The following is a 16,340-nucleotide window of genomic DNA, read 5'->3' as shown; positions in this document are numbered from 1 at the left end:
TCGAAGTACAGCTTCTGGGATGGCGAGGGTAGGTGTAGAGCTGTTGTTATACACACGGTCGATGATGTAGTTGATGGTGCGGTCCACGGGGACATTCGTAAAGAGGGATTCGGCGTCTAGTGAAGCAACTCTTGACAGGGTACTGGTGCGTGCATAGTGCCGCCGGTAAAACGAGGATCAAGCCTCTACCTGTAACCCCTGAAACTATACCTCACCCATCGTGAGTAGTTGTTGGCTGGAGTAGGTAGGAAGACACCTACCGAACGGGCGCAAGCCACTCCCGGTGAGGTATATATGGGAGGTGAGAAGGGAGCTGAAGCCCTCCAAAGACCCTTCCCATGTCCCCACTAACCGTTTCCCTATTGTCTCACCAACACCGGAGAGTAGTTCAGCATGCTCTCTAAAGACAGATCCTCTTTATCCACACCACACTACATTCACACAACATATACACCTTTTCCCAAAATTCAAATTTCAAAATGGCGCACCTACATCAAGCCTTGGAGTCCCCGCCTGGGGGGGGGGGGACCACAAATTCCCCCAGGGAGGACTCCCCTTCTGGCTGCCGACCCGAGAGGTGTCTTGATAAATCCTCGAACCTCTTTCTTCTCAATTTCTGCAACATTCGCGGTCTTCGTTCTAATTTTCATTCTGTGGAACATCATCTCTCCTCCTCTAAACCTCACCTTCTCTTCCTTACCGAAACACAGGTTTCTGAGGCTACTGACAGCATTCTCTACTCTCTTCCCTCCTACTATCTCTATCCTGAATTTCAATCCAAAGCTGGATGTTGCGCCTACGTGCGCAACGACATCACTTGCTCTCGTGCCCACGACCTTGACTCTTCTGAATTTTCCACCATCTGGCTAAGACTTCATTGTCATTCTATTACTAAATACATCTGTGCTGTTTATATCTCACCTAACTCTACCAACTATGTAAAATTCTTTGACTATTTGAATTCTAAAGTGGAGCACATCTTGACCCACTCTCCCTTCGCTGAAATCTACATCCTAGGAGATTTCAATGTTCACCACCAGCTTTGGCTTTCATCCTCTTTTACTGACCATCCTGGTGAACAAGCCTATAACTTTGCTATCCTCAACGACCTAGAGCAGTTGGGCCAGCACCCTACACGTATTCCCGACCGTCTTGGAGACCGGCATTACATTCTAGACCTCTTCCTTACCTCAAACCCTTCTGCTTATTCTGTCAAACTGTTATCTCCGTTGGGCTCCTCCGATCACAATCTTATTTCTGCATCCTGTCCTATCGCTCCTGTACACCCTCTGGACCCACCGAAGAGGCAATGCCTCTGGCATTTTGCTTCAGCTCGGTGGGACGACCTGAGGATGTACTTTTCCGATTTCCCGTGGAATGATTATTGCTTCCAGGATAGAGACCCCTCTGTGTGTGCTCAGCGCATCACAGAGGTGATTGTCTCTGGAATGGAGGCATACATTCCTCGTTCTTTCTCTACTCCTCACGCTAAAAAGCCTTGGTTTAATCACGCTTGTTCTCGTGCTGTCAATGATAGAGAAGTAGCTCACAAAAGGTACCAGAGCCTTCAAACTAATGCTAATTATGAACTTTACATTTCTGCCCGAAATCGTGCCAAATCTATTATCCGACTAACCAAAAATTCTTTCATTAATAGAAAATGTCAAAACCTTGCTTTCTCTAACTCTTCCCGTGACTTCTGGCATCTAGCCAAAAACATCTCCTCCAACTTCACTTCTTCATCTTTCCCTCCACTCTTCAGTCCTGACGGCAACACTGCCGTCTCATCTATCTCTAAGGCTGAACTCTTCTCTCAAACTTTTTCTAAAAACTCCACTCTGGACGATTCTGGGCATATTCCTCCTACTCATCCCCCCTCTGACTTCTTTATGCCTGTTATAAAGATTCTTCAAAATGATGTTTTCTATGCCCTCTCTGGCCTCAATCCTCAGAAGGCTTATGGACCTGATGGAGTGCCTCCTATTGTCCTTAAAAACTGTACCTCCGTGCTGTCACCCTGCCTGGTCAAACTCTTTCGCCTCTGCCTGTCAACATCTACCTTTCCTTCTTGCTGGAAGTATGCCTTCATACAGCCTGTACCTAAGAAGGGTGACCGCTCCAATCCCTCAAACTACCGTCCTATAGTTTTACTTTCTTGTCTATCTAAAGCTTTTGAATCAATCCTGAACCGGAAGATTCAAAAGCACCTTTCCACTTCTGACCTTCTATCTGATCGCCAGTATGGGTTCCGCAAGGGGCGCTCTACTGGTGATCTCCTAGCCTTTTAACTGACTCTTGGTCATCCTCTCTTAGCCGTTTCGGTGAAACTTTTGCTATTGCGCTGGACATATCAAAAGCTTTTGATAGGGTCTGGCACAAATCTTTGCTTTCTAAACTACCCTCCTACGGTTTCTATCCTTATCTCTGTACCTTTATCTCCAGCTTCCTTTCTGACCGTTCTATTTCTGCCGTGGTAGACGGTCACTGTTCTTCCCCTAAATCTATTGACAGTGGTGTCCCACAGGGTTCTGTCCTATCTCCCACTCTTTTTCTGTTGTTCATTGATGATCTTCTTTCCAAAACGAACTGTCCTATCCATTCCTACGCCGATGATTCCACTCTGCATTACTCAACTTCTTTTAATAGACGACCCACCCTTCAGGAACTTAACGACTCAAGGCTGGAGGCTGCAGAACGCTTAGCCTCAGACCTTACTATTATTTCCGATTGGGGCAAGAAGAACCTGGTGTCCTTCAACGCCTCAAAAACACAGTTTCTCCACCTATCCACTCGACACAATCTTCCAAACAACTATCCCCTATTCTTTGACAACACCCAGCTATCACCTTCCTCAACACTAAACATCCTCGGTCTATCCTTAACTCAAAATCTCCAATGGAAACTTCATATCTCATCTCTTACTAAATCAGCTTCCTCGAGGCTGGGGGTTCTGTACAGTCTCCGCCAGTTCTTCTCCCCCGCACAGTTGCTGTCCATATACAGGGGCCTTGTCCGCCCTCGTATGGAGTATGCATCTCATGTGTGAGGGGGCTCCACTCACACAGCTCTTCTGGACAGAGTGGAGGCTAAGGCTCTTCGTCTCATCAGCACTCCTCCTCATACAGATAGTCTTCTACCTCTTAAATTCCGCCGCATTGTTGCCTCTCTTTTTATCTTCTATCGATATCTCCACGCTGACTGCTCTTCTGAACTTGCTAACTGCATGCCTCCCCCCTTCCCGCGGCCCCGCTGCACTCGACCCCTTATGCAAGAGTTAACCAGCATCTTCACTCTTTCATCCCTCACGCTGGTAAACTCTGGAACAATCTTCCTTCATATATATTTCCTCCTGCCTACGACTTGAACTCTTTCAAGAGGAGGGTATCAGGACATCTCTCCTCCCGTATTTGACCTTGCTTTTGGACACCTCTTTTGTTTCTTTTTTAGGAGCAGCGAGTAGCGGGCTTTTCTTTTATTATTGTTTTCTTTTTTTGTGTGCCCTTGAGCTGCCTCCTTTGTTGTAAAAAAAAAAAAAAAAGTGGGGGGGATTCTGGAGCTGCCCTGTGTAGGCCACCCGGCCTCTTGCAGTTTCCCTATGTTCTTATGTTCTTGTTAATTTGCAGAGTTTGTTCCTTGCATGGCTCATTCGCTGAATCTTGTTGCGATGTGTGCTGCTGAATGTTGCAGTGACTATGTTTGGTGCTAGGATTCAACGTCTGTATGTTTATCTGGTCAAGTCAACACATCGTTGGCGCAAACATGGAGATGCGCTGCAAGGCTCACCAGTTATCAAGTGCTTGCCAGACACACGATGGTCGGCCCGTGCAGATGTTGTAGAAGCCATAGCCAATGGCTACGAGCAAAACATAGTTGTACTAGAAAATCTAGCAATGGACATAAGAACATAAGAACATAAGAACGTTGGAATCTGCAAGAGGCCGGTAGGCCTATACAAGGCAGTTCCTTTGACCCTAAGCTCCTGTGTATCTAACCCCACCTAGTATCGCTGTCCATGAATTTATCACCTTGTCACTCACCACATAACTGCTAAGCCTATTCCACTCATCCACCACCCTGTTTGTAAACCAATTTTTGCCTATGTCCCTGTTAAATCTGTATTTATCCAGTTTAAACCCATTACTTCGTGTCCTACCCGGTTCTCTTACCAACAAAACCTTATGAATGTCTCCTTTATTAAAGCCCTTCATCCATTTATAAACCTCGATCATGTCTCCACACACCCTTCGCCTTTCTAGTGAATGCAAGCTTAACTGTTTGAGTCTTTCCTCGTAAGGCAAGTTTCTGAACCCCTGAATCATCTTAGTCATCCTCCTATGCACCGATTCTAGCATTTTGACATCCATTCTATAGTAAGGTGACCAGAACTGAACCGCATAGTCAAGATGAGGTCAACTAATGCTAAATATAATTTGAGGGAAACTTCGGCGCTTCTGTTGCTTACGCTCCTTGAAATAAATGCACAATGACGTTTTATGTGCGCCTGGGTGCTATTATATTTTGCAGACATGTTGCTCGCGTTATCATGCCGCGACACTCACAGATGGGAATATTGGGTTTCTGCAAAAAAATCACTATTACTTCTGCAATTTCATTTCTTGTATAATTCAGTAAGGGTACAAACGTCAAAAAACGCTCTGCTGGCCCCTCTGGCAACATGTACCGAATGGTTAGGCGTTGCTGGTCCATGTGAGACACGTCTGGAGGGGAAGCCGCAGATATGGGGCAATATTTGGCATTTTTTAACTTCTGCTGCTATGGTAGACATAATATTTTCCCCCAACACATCGATCAGCTCGTTACATAGTGTTGAGGAGAGGTAGTTTACATTACCACTTCCCTGGTTGGCATGTTTCTGTAAATGTGCCGCGAGAAAAAGAGTCGTACTTGGTAATAAGCTCAAATGTTTTACGTGACTCAAGTCAGGGATTATATTGATATGACACGAAAGGATGGCAGTGGTATCCTTGAATTAAACAGAAAAGTGCTTATATTAATGTACTGGAGCTGGCGCGGGGCCCCTAAATGCGCGGGGCCCTAGCTGGGCTGCGGGCCTATGGGCCCTGCCCTAAATCCGGCCCTGCTTGTTAGCCTTTTTGTTAGCTGTTTTTTTGTGTGTTTTAGATTAAGGCGCGAAGTGTTATCTCACGTCAGGTCCGGTGTACCGTTGCCTGCTTTCTCCAGTTGATAGAAGTCGTGAGACAACACAATAGCCTTTTAGTTAAGTGATGTGGGTTATGTGTTGGCCGAGCGGAGCCGTTAAGTTCACTTTGAGTTCACTTAATTTACTCTCTCTCTCTCTCTGGTTGATTAAATGGTTGTATTGCTTTTTAAATATATTCACAGAATAGTTACAGTATTTTGTGGACGAGTCGTAAGTCGTACGCACATTCCGAGAAGTCCTGTGCTCTCGTTCGCCGCCCACCCTGACCTGCCGGCTTCTCTTGGTACAGGAGGGGCCAGCGGATAGCATGCTTGCTGAATCAGCACCGTTCCCACGGCAAGGAGCACCTCCTAAGCACAACGTAGCGTCTGTGTGTAACGTCCTGGCGCCACAGGGCCATGGCGATACGACATACATTCACACATTCACAATATGTTATAATATACACATTACATCGCTCGGTCACGGAAAAAGTCGCGACCTCGCGGCTCACCCAACCCTTAAAATCAGTGTACCTACCCATGTTACAGTCGCACAATGTGTACTAGTTAAACGAGGGCCTATTATGGTTGCATGTAAAAAAAAAATATATACAAGTCAGAGCCCGCCTAACGATACAACATCGGGAAATGCCAATGATAATAAAAATAATCATGGAAGTAACAATAAATGGGCAAAGTACATACAGGGCGAGGTAAATAGGAAGCTCAGCACTATTCCGATAAAACAAAACAAAATAATAGCTCGAGTAGTCATTTACAAGATACATCCTAGAAAAATAAATTGACTAAATTGTCATTAGGATACATGATAACGGAGCTATTTGGAATAGTAATAAGAAAAGGAAAAAAAAATCCTTGAAGAAGATTTGATACAAACTGAATCTTCGAGTCACAATGCGTACGAACTCAGCGCGGTGGGGCAACTCTTGCCTGAAGATGGTTGTACAAAGTCAGAGCCCGCTTAACAAGGCAGAACAGGGGGATGACAATGATGATAAAAAAGAACCACCGGCAAGATCAGTGATGGGTAATGTACATATGGGGCAAGGTAAACCGATAGAGAGTCATGGACAGCTGACTCCAATTCCGAGAAATTTGAAAAGGTTAGCTCGGAAAGGCTATTTGTCACATACTTCATCCTAGAAAAGGTGAGATTCACTACACTGTTAATAGAATAGATTGGGATGGCATTTGTGGCCGCAAATCCATGATGGAGCTTCTCCGGAAAGGTCGTCAAATTGACAGAACGTAGGAAGCAAGCCACCCGTACCGCCAGGTGACCTACAACCTCTCTATAAGTTGAATCTTCAGGACAGACCACTGTCACAAACACTGGTAGTGTGAAAAAGAAGTAGTGAAATCCGGAGAACCTCCTGTGGAAAAATGATTTAGGGACGAAGCGATGATAGAGACAACTCTCTAGAGCTTTAGAAGCATCTGACTGGGTTAGCACCACTAACTCCTGATACTCCGTTTTTCAGGTCTACAGCACTATAAAAGAAAATCCTGTCACCAAGTGGTGAAATCACCGTTGTAACAAATCTCACTGAAATATATAAATCCAGCATAAATAGTTAAAGTAATTCCAGCATTAATAAACATCAAATTCAAAAGACAAATTTCCACCTATCCTCCGACCGGAACGAACGTGGATGACTGACATCAGTGATGTCAAAAATAATTCCCGTAACGGTTAACAGTGGTATGTCAAGGAAAAGGTAAGTGAGTAAGACTTGTCTGCGTACTTCCAAAGCTGAAAGGTATTCACATGCTGGATACAATAAAAGTTAGGGACAGCATCTGCCCAAGTGTGGTTAAGTCTGTCTTTGCAGAGAAAAATGTCTGTTTCAAGCAGAAGCACATGAGGTTCAAGGTTAAAAGTACCTATCCCTATGGTAGTCTACACCCTCATCTATTACGGTCCCAACAACTAAGGAGACTGACTGCCCTGCATCAACTCAGCAAATAGTGAGTTAGAGTGAAAAGTATTACTCAGGCACTCCCCTCTCGCATGAAAAAGATGCAGGCAAAAGCTCAGGAACCAAATAAATTAGTAATTGCGAGGACGCAGGTTATAGTCGTGTGTTGGAAAGATAGACAAAGCATCGTCCGGCTGAGGCAAACAGGCGGTTCTCGCTGGTTCAACTAAAGTCGAATCGATGACCTCAGGCTGGGCGTCTGTCTTTTTGAGGCGATCACTATGCACAATTTCATATGAATTAAAAATGAGATCATAAAGCTCAAATTTGTGACCACCTAGTTGCCTAACTATCTGGCGTGGGCCCACGAATTTAGGGGACAACTTCGAATGTCTCTCTGGGACTCGAATCATAACAAAGTCACCCACTTTCAAGGAAACAGGGGCGGCACGCTTGTGTTGCTGCAAGCACATAGCCTCAGATGTAGCCTGTAGTCTCTTTCTGACTTCTCTATGAATATCTGTGAAAACCTTGAGTTGAACCTTAGAATAATCATCTACATTATATACAGGTGAATGAGAACTACCAAGCAGGTCATACGGGAGTCTCTTCTCAACCCCAAAAATTATGTAGTGGTGGGTCGTCCCGTTGACTCACAAACACGGCTGTTTATGCTTGCTGCAACATATGCTAGCCAGTCCTCCTATGTATGCTGAAGTCCGCTAACGACCGGGCGCAAGACATCTAAAATCTTCCTATTCGCGCGCTCAACAAGGCCGTTGCTGGCTGGGTGATAACTGACTGTAAAAGATTGTGTAATGGCAAACTGTTTGCATATTTCTGCTAAAAGTTGATTTCGAAACTCGGTTCCATTATCACTTAACAACACTCTAGGTGTGGAATACGGACAAATGAGATGAGTAATCAGGGCATGAGCAATGGACTTAGCAGATTTATCTTGCACTGGGGCTAAAACAACGTACTGAGACAAGTGATCTACACAAACTAAGAGGTACCTAGAGCCCTGGTGGCTGGCGGGAAGCTGTAGCAAGTCAAAAGAAACTACATCCCAAGGCCGGGCAGGGGGCGGGTATTCTAGGATCGGCGCAGGCCTAGGCACGTCCCTTTATGTTGGGCACACTTGACACACTTAGCCACATACGCGTCAATATCTACACGCATAGTTGGCCAAAAATAGACCCCTTCCCTTACACTTTCTTTCTCGTCCTTTCCCTTTCCCTTTCCTTTCCTTTCCTTTCCTTTCCTTTCCTTCCCTTCCCTTCCGTTCCAATTTTTTATCGTCCTTTCCCTTCTCTCTCTTCCCTTCCCTTCCCTTCCCTTCCCTGCTTACAAATTATTAAATTAATTTCTGCTTATTATAAAACCATTTTTTTGTAAGCATAATAAAGTGTTTAAAGTGTTTCCACTTTTTTCTCTTTTCTTCCCTTTCCTTCCCTTTCTCTTCCACTTTTCCCCCGCCCTTTCCCTCTCTCTTCTTTTCAATTATCTTCCCTTCCCTTCCCTTCCCTTCCTTCCTTCCTTTCTTTTCCCTTCTTTTACTTATAATTTCTCTTCCTTTTCTTCCCTTCCCTTCCGTTCTTTTCCCTTCCACTTTTTCCTTCTTCCCTTCCTTCCTCGCTTTCCTTCTTCCCTTCCTTCCTCGCTTTCCTTCTTCCCTTCCCTCGCCTGAACCCGCCTCCATCCTTACTAATCCTTCCGCCCCATCCACCTCCCTTGCTACCTCATCCACTCCCACTCCCTCTTCTCCCTCCAACACCCTTGACTCCTCCCCTATCCTCATCACCACTCCATCTTCCCCTTACACCTCCAACACGATTTCCTCTGCCACGCCTGAACCCGCCGCCACCCTTGCCATTCCGTCCCTTCCCTTCACTTCCCTTCCCTTCCACTTTCTTTCTCGTCCTTTCCTTTCCTTTCCTTTCCTTTCCTTTCCTTCCCTTCCTTTCCCTTCCGTTCCACTTTTTTTATCGTCCTTTCCCTTCTCTTTCTCCTTTTCCCTTCCCTTTCCTTCCCTTCCCTGCTTAAAAATTATTAAATTAATTTCTGCTTATTATAAAACCATTTTTTTGTAAGCATAATAAAGTGTTTCAAGTGTTTCCACTTTTTTCTCTTTTCTTCCCTTTCCTTCCCTTTCTCTTCCACTTTTTTCCCGCCCTTTCCCTCTCTCTTCTCTTCAATTATCATCCCTTCCCTTCCTTTCCCTTCCTTCCTTCCTTTCTTTTCCCTTCTTTTACTTATAATTTATTTTCCTTTTGTTCCCTGCCCGTCCTTCTCTTCCTTCCATCAATCCTTTCTTTTCCTTCTTTACTTATAATTTCTCTTCCTTTTCTTCCCTTCCCTTCCGTTCCTTTCCCTTCCACTTTTTCCTTCTTCCCTTCCTTCCTCTCTTTCCTTCTTCCCTTCCCTCGCCTGAACCCGCCTCCATCCTTACTAATCCTTCCGCCCCATCCACCTCCCTTGCTACCTCATCCACTCCCACTCCCTCTTCTCCCTCCAACACCCTTAACTCCTCCCCTATCCTCATCACCACTCCATCTTCCCCTTCCACCTCCAACACGATCTCCTCTGCCACGCCTGAACCCGCCGCCACCCTTGCCATTCCTTCTACTCCATCCACCTCCCTTCCTACCTCATCCACCTCCATCCACAATACCACTCCTGTTTCTCTCGCTCTCCCTTCCTCTCCCTCCAGCACCCTTGACTCCTCCCCTATCCTCATCACCACTCCATCCTCCACTTCCACCTCCAACACGAACTCAACCTCCTCCTCCTCCTCCTCCACTTCTGATACCACATCTCCCTCCATCCACACCTCACCCTCCACCCTTCCCCAACCACCCACTACTGTCACCACCACCACTTCCAAACCCACCTTCGCCCGCGCTCCCTTTTGTACCTCGCGCCCTGCCAAAAGAAACCACAAGACCATTCTCCCAGCTGTCACTTGTACGAACCAGACGCTATTTCCTGGCATGGGCAAACTGACTACTAGAGTCAACTTAGTTGGCGACAGTGTGGTGAGAGGCCATCTTACGGAGTTTTGCGGTCGGAATACGTTGAGACGGCAGCGTTTCTGTATCCCCGGAGCCAAACTGGACACACACACACACACACACACACACACACACACACACACACACACACACACACACACACCCGCTCCTCCTCCCCTTACCTTCGCGATCTCTGGCTTCTGGGCGATGAGGTTAGCGAAAGCCACGTCCACTTCGGCTCAACCATCTCCGTTGAGCCCCGCTACGGAGGGTCAACTTGGGGTCCTGTTGGGGAGGCGGAGAGGGAGGGGGAGGATTAGCGAGTGAGGGGGGAGGGAAGGAGAGGGAGAGGGAAGGAAGGCGATGTGATGGAATGGGAGATGTGAAGAAAGGGAAAGAAAAAGGAAAGGAAGGGAATAATGAAACAAAACGAGTAATGTGAAATAGAGAGGGAGAGAGGGAAAGACAGGAGGGAGGGAAAGGAAGGGAAAATAGAAAGGAATAACAAAAGGGAAGAATGGATGGAGAGAGGAGGGAAGGGAAGAAAGAAGAATGAAGGGAAGAAAGGGGAAAACGGAAGTAAGGAAAGGAGAGAAGGAAGGAAGGAAGGAAGGAAAGAGAGAAGGTGGATGGATATGACAGTATGAAGAAAAACCGAAGGGGAGGGAAGGAAAAGAAAATATAAATATGAAGGAATAATGGGAAAAAAAGAGAAGAGTGAGGATTAGAGAGGAAAAGGAGGAGAAAGGGAGGAAAGGAGGAAGGTAGAGAAAAATAAAAGGAACGTTGGGGGGCGAGAGGTTCTGTAGTTCATGTCACGTGATCATTTTTGTTTTTGATCATTTTCATTATTTTTTTCATGATCATCTTTTACTTTTTTTTTCTTATTCTTCATCTTTTTCTCCTCCTCCTCCTCCTCCTCCTCCTCCTTTTTCTTCTTCTTTTTCTCTTTCTTCTTGCTCTCTTTCATCAACATCATCTTTTTCTTCTACTTATCCTCTCTTCTTCATCGTTTCCTCCTCCTCCTCCTTCTCCTTCTCTTTCCTCCTGTTCTTCTTCATCAACATCATCTTTTTCTTTTTACATATTCACTCTTCTTCACAACACACTGAGATGGCTCCCCCGCCAGTGCATCGGGTTTCGAACAAGCGGCCGCGCAGCCCCGGCAAGGGCGAGGCGGTGGGGCTGGTGCTGGAGCCGCCGTCGGTGCCCGCCAGGAAGAGGCGGCGGCTCGGCAGCCACCCGTGTCTTCACGTGGATGACCACAACCGTGTGCTGGGCTCGGTGAACGGCCACGCGTGCCTCGTCCAGCTGGACTCCGGGGCCCAGATCACCTTCCTCTTCCACACCATGGCCAAGAGGCTGGGGCTGATCACCGGCACGGAGCCGACCGCCAAGCAGGAGATCCTTCTCTGGATCGGCTCGCGGGTGCTGGACGTCATAGAGCTGAAGGCCGTCCCCATCAGTCTGAGGGGCGGCGTGGAGATGGTCGTCCCCGCCACTGTGTTCCCGGCGTGGCTGGAGAACATGTACGACGCAGACGAGGTCGTGCTGGACGCCCACCACCTGCGGCGCGGCCGCATGGTGCAGGTGTTTCGGCCTGACGGCAGTGACCTCTTCGTCTGCCGCCCGCAGCAGCTGCGGCGGAGGCCGAGGAAAACGGAGCGCTCCGTGGAGCCTGACGTCCTCTGGGTGCGGCGGGAGGGCGGCGCGGCGTGGGCTAGGCCCATGACGGTACTGCTGGACACCGGCGCCCAAGGCTTCCACGTGTCAGAAAGGCGCCGCAAGCTGCTCCTCGCCAGCAGGAAAGGCCGCAGGCTGCCCAAGCGCGTCGTGCTGGACTTGGGCGACGGCTGCCGCGTGAACGCCGCGCCGCTGGAGGAGGTGGCCTCCAACGACTATGACTTCGTCATGGGCGTCTCCCTCCTGTGCAAGTACGGCGCCGTGCTGGACCACGCACGCCACACGATCGCCTTCAAGACCGGCTCCCAGTGGCGGGAGGTCAGCACGCAAGGCCCCCAGCAGGCGGTGGTCAGCTCACAAAGGTTCCACTAAGCGGCTCGTCGGGAACACGGTGGTGGAGGCGAGAAAAGCGTGTGAGGATAACAGTTACATGGCACACTAAACACCAAGCCAGCACTAGGTTCACAGGGAAGGGTGTGGCCAACATACCTGCAAACAAAGGCCAGATAATTATGTTCATGGATGGTGAGGCTGTGTGTGGTTAGGTTAACAGAAGCTGCCTTGAATAAGGCCATCGGCCTTACAGACTCCTTATGTTCTTATGTTCTCATTTTCGCTATCTCTCTGTCTCTATCCATCTACCTCTATTACGTTTCAGGTGTACATTAGGAGAGTTTTCGGAGACTAGGAGGCTGTGTCTGAGGAAACACAAATGTCTTTGGGGGTGGACGCAATAAGTCTATATTTCTTTGAACGTGTCGTCTGGCTATACTAAACGCACAGCGGACTAGACTCTCCTTGGCAAGGTCCTCTTGCTCTTTACCAACTCGGCGTGAATTAGCCACAAAACATTTCCTCGTGCGTGAAGCCACGGCACCCAAGCTGTTTTTGCAATGTTTTTCTCCTAATTTCCTAGATGATGCAACATTGCCGCGAAAGTTAAGAGGCAAAAGACTGCTCGCAAGAGGACGGGATCTGATGAGATAAACAGCCTTAGACTTGACTTTGTCAAATATAGATGTTCGTGTCGAGCCCCTAACATATGAAATGCATACTACATGCGAGGGCGGACAAGGCCCCTGTATATTGACAACATTTGTGAGGGGGAAAAGAACTGGCGGAGAAGGTGCAGGGACCTGACATCGAGGAAGCTGATTTAGCAAGAGATGAGATAATATTATAAAGTTTCCAATTAAGATTTTGAGTTAAGGAGAGACCGAAGATGTTAAGTGCAGAAGTTTGTGGCAGCTGAGTGTTGTCAAAAAATAGGGGATAGGTGTTTGAAAGCTTGTATCGAGTTGATAGGTGAAGAAACTGAGTTTTAAGGCATTGAAGGACACAAGGTTCGTCCTTCCCCATTCAGAAAGGATAGCAGGGTCTGAGATTAAACGTTCTGCAGCCTCCAGCCGAGACTCCCGTACTTCCCGTTGGGAGGGTCTTTTGTCAAAAGGTGTTGAGTAGTGCAGAGTGGGCTCATTGGCGTACGAATGAATAGGACAGTTTGTGTTGAAAAGAGGATCGTTAATGAACAACAGAAAGAGGGAGGGAGACAGGACAGAGCCCTGCGGGACACAACTGTTGATAGGTTTACGGAAAGAACAGTGACCGTCTGCCAGAGCAGCGGTAGATCGGCTGGAAGGAATCCGTAGGAGGGTAGTTTAGAAAACAAAGATTTGTGCCATACTCTGTCAAAAACTTTCGAGATGTTAAAGGCAATAACAAAAGTTTCACCGAAACGGCTTAGTGAGAATGACCAAGCGTCAGTCAGGAAGGCCCTTGCGGAACCCATACTGGAGATCAGGGAGAAGGTCAGAATTGGATAGATACTGTGCTTTCGTGCTGACACCCTGCCTGGTCAAACTCTTTCGCCACTGCCTGTCAATATCTACCTTTCGTGGGAGTATGCCTTGGTACAGCCTGTGCCTAAGAAGGGTGACCGTTCCAATCCCTCAAACTACCGTCCTATAGCTTTACTTTCTTGTCTATCTAAAGCTTTTGAATCAATCCTTAACCGGAAGATTCAAAAGCACCTTTCCACTTCTGACCTTCTATCTGATCGCCAGTATGGGTTCCGCAAGGGGGGTTCTACTGGTGATCTCCTAGCCTTCTTAACTGACTCTTGGTCATCCTCTCTTAGCCGTTTCGGTGAAACCTTTGCTATTACGCTGGACATATCAAAAGCTTTTGATAGGGTCTGACACAAATCTTTGCTTTCCAAAATACCCTCCTGCGGTTTATATTCTTCTCTCTGTACCTTTATCTCCAGTTTCCTTTCTGACCGTTCTATTTCTGCTGTGGTGGACGGTCACTCTTCTTCCCCTAAACCTATTAACAGTGATGTCCCCAGAGGCGTTCCTAGAGTATTTGGTATCCAGGCAGAATATAATTTGAACCCCTACCTGTATATATATATATATATATATATATATATATATATATATATATATATATATATATATATATATATATATATATATATATATATATATATATATATATATATATATATATATATATATATATATATATATATATATATATATATATATATATATATATATATATATATATATATATATATATATATATATATATATATATATATATATATATATATATATATATATATATATATATATATATATATATATATATATATATATATATATATATATATATATATATATATATATATAAGATATCCTGATCTGCATGCCCAGGTCAATGTTTACAAACACAGAGTGTTGATATCGTCGTTTGTCCCAGGCAAGATGGCGGCAAGACACCATGGCAGCTTTTTTTTGACATATAAGGGTGTGGGTTACCTTATTCATCACATTTACTGACATACAAGGGGTGTAGGTTACCTCATTCATCACATTTACTGACATACAAAGGGTGTAGGTTACCTCATTCATCACATTTACTGACATACAAGGGGTGTAGATTACCTCATTCATCACATTTACTGACATACAAGGGGTGTAGGTTACCTCATTCATCACATTTACTGACATACAAGGGGTGTAGGTTACCTCATTCATCACATTTACTGACATACAAGGGTGTAGGTTACCTCATTCATCACATTTACTGACATACAAGGGATGTAGGTTACCTCATTCATCACATTTACTGACATACAAGGGGTGTAGGTTACCTCATTCATCACATTTACTGACATACAAGGGTGTAGGTTACCTCATTCATCACATTTACTGACATACAAGGGGTGTAGGTTACCTCATTCATCACATTTACTGACATACAAGGGTGTAGGTTACCTCATTCATCACATTTACTGACATACAAGGGTGTAGGTTACCTCATTCATCATATTTACTGAAATAAAAGGGATGTAGGTTAGGAGAAATTTGGAGTGCTGCTGAAGTTCAACAATGTAAAGAATACTTCTAGTGAATCACTAAAAGTTTGTGTGCAAAGGTGGAGACGATTTTGAGCTGCAATGCTGAATCAGACATCAATGGATTTGAACTGGCACAAAAAATTGAAAACCTTCCATCAATACCATCCCACACAACAGCACTGGAGACCTTGTCTTTAATCCACGAAAAGCAACTGGAGGAACTGTACTCCAGCCTGTGTATAGCACTTAGGATAGCTGTAACACTTCCAGTAACTGTAGCCTCTGCAGAAAAAAAGTTTCTCCAAACTTTGCCACTCAGCGGAGTAAAGCTTTAGCTAATCAAGACCTGCCTGCGTTCAACAATGAGTCAAAAACGCCTGAGTGGACTTGCTGCCATTAGCATCAACAGAGAGCTTGGGAAGCATCAAGACCTTGATGCTGTAGTAGACGACTTCGCCTAAAAAAATGCAGGAGTTTGAAAGTCTAAATTAGTAGCTAAAATTCCCTGTGTAATACAAATAATAGCCATTATCGCTGTTCTCAGTACATTAAAATCTTTGAACTTTCTGTGGATTATGAGTACTTCTATATGAAAGCCTATAAAGTTTTGGTGTGAATTTTAGAATTAGCACTGATTATAAAGGTATTTTTTACTGATGCTACAGCTTACTTCAATATTTTTTCGCACCCTATATGCCACTATTAAGCATTTTAACTAATGTTTTCTCATTTTAATAGCAGCAATTCATAATCTTTATATACTTTGTTGTTATATATCTGGCCCATAGTGTGGGTAATGACCATTTTCATAAATTACAGTTTCGCACAGGGTATCATTTTTTTCTACAGCAAAGGAGACAGTTCAACGGCACACACAAAAAAAGAAACAATAATGAGAGATGCATACTCTATATTATTATATACTATTATATATCCATATTATTATATGCACATTCAGGAATACAGATCATATGCAGAACAAGTGTTTTACTTTACATTGCTCAGGATAGGGCTATAACTGGAGGAGAGCATATAGAGGGCAGGGGTAGAAGTGTGAAAAAGAGGGGCGGGGGCGGGGGGGCCCTCCATAAGAGATCCAGCGTAGGGCCTCAGAAAAGCTAGGACCGCTGTGGTGTCATGAGACAGCCGCTATAATAAGACATCCCATCCTGA

This window comes from Eriocheir sinensis, unplaced genomic scaffold, assembly GCF_024679095.1.
Source record: "Eriocheir sinensis breed Jianghai 21 unplaced genomic scaffold, ASM2467909v1 Scaffold95, whole genome shotgun sequence".
Lineage (NCBI taxonomy): Eukaryota > Metazoa > Arthropoda > Malacostraca > Decapoda > Varunidae > Eriocheir > Eriocheir sinensis.
This window is presented reverse-complemented; position numbering follows the sequence as displayed.